Raw genomic sequence first — 1,882 nt, forward strand, 5'->3', positions numbered from 1 at the left:
CACACACACACACACACACACGCACACACACACACACACACACACACAAACACAAACACACAAATACACACACTTTCGCTCAAACACATGCCCATACATGCACACATGTATCCACTCAGACTCACATACACACACGAGCAACATCCAAACCAATCTACTTTATCGACCCAACCCTATCAACATTTAAACACAACCTCCTGGAGCTCCGAAAACTCTCAAAAATACGGTTGCATCTCCCCCATAAGAATATTGTATCACCTGCACTTGTATGACTCACCAGCGTCAGAGAACTTCTTCCACACAAAAGGCCACTCGTCCAGATACTCAGTATAGTTCCAGTACTGTAAATGCTCAGTTACGTAGCTTCCGGTTAGGAGAGGGGTCAGGTTCGGGAAGGTATTGTCACCCACTTTGTTATAGCGTTCCAGTTCGATTCCTCCCAGGCCCAGCAGTAAATTCCGTGTTTGCGGCATTGACCTGGTGAAAGCTTTTTTTTTTTACTGAAAAGATCTTGACGTATTTTTTAGTTTCTGAAGACCTCAAATCCCAACAGATTCTGTAGCTTACTCTCTACCTTAGCATTTCAAAGTTCTGTCTAACATTTAGGTAAGAAAATGAGGTCAGATACCATATCTATTCTGTCAATACGGTGACATTATTCCTTAGTCATTAAAAAGATAGTCAAAGAATGACATTAGATAAAGTTTGAAAATGTTGTGAAGCTCTTAATGTTTAACTTCATATTTCTCAAAACTAGTTACTGAGTCGAACTAATTCTTGTGTAAGGGTTAGTCTTTTTGCCGTTGAAAGACATGTGTTTGAATCTCGTTTTGAATATTTCTGCTTGTCTATTTTAATGCTGTGTCTGAACCAGCCTGGATTGGCCTAGTCATGGTTGATGCAGCCCACCTCTTCAACGATCTAAATTGTGTTTCAAACACAATTCGATCAGAGCTGAATCCCAATCCGGTGTCGATAAGGTAATTTCCCTTGGATCTGATTGTAGCCGTATAATCAAAAGTGGACGCTATAACATAAGTCAAAAAGTTCAATTCTGATTTTCTTTTTAAAAAAGGGAATAAGGAGCAGCAAAACTAAGAACAAAACCAGCACTACAAGAGAAAGACAACACATTCAGAGATCTGTGGTGCGAAGCTAAATATAAACAACAGTTCGTTGCAAAAGTGCGAAATCCTATCTGGACAAAACTGACTCAAGTCTCATGCTCCCTTTTCCCCCTTTTGGTATTTAATAACACTTAGTGGTATTTTCTTCTCGTTTTTTTTGTTCGTTTGTTTGTTCGTTTTTATCCAGGATTTTGTAAAACTGCTTTCTTTAGCAATGAACCGGGTTTCCTGCGAGAGTGTTAATGTTTCAATGGCCATTAGCAAGTGGGTGATAATGTGTATTGCAGCAGAGATTAAGTTAGCAGGAAGTAAGAGTGAGCGAGAATGATGAATTATTGATCGAACAATAGTTGTCTCTAACAACAGCAACAGCAGCTTCAACAGCAACAGCAACAACAACAGCAATAAAAACAGTAGCAAAACCAACAAATAACATAATGAATAACATTAAAAGCAACAACAATTATAAGAGCAACAGAAAACAACAGTACTCCACAACTGCACCTCCATCGAGCAAGCAACAAAAATATTACAATTAGTACAGGTAACAAACTAAAAGTAATAGACAAATTAAGGATTACAGGTTTATAGACAACCTGGTCACGTTTGATCCTGGCAATACAGACGTTGACCCCTCCGTTGCTGAAACTTGTCCATCTACATTGGTACAGACAATATGCACCGTACGTTCAAGAGAGTTGTACACATACCAAAAACTTTTTCCCGTATTTAAGAATAATTAGCAGTGCAGGTAG

The sequence above is a fragment of the Aplysia californica genome, unplaced genomic scaffold (assembly GCF_000002075.1).
Source record: "Aplysia californica isolate F4 #8 unplaced genomic scaffold, AplCal3.0 scaffold00206, whole genome shotgun sequence".
In the NCBI taxonomy this organism is placed as follows: domain Eukaryota; kingdom Metazoa; phylum Mollusca; class Gastropoda; order Aplysiida; family Aplysiidae; genus Aplysia; species Aplysia californica.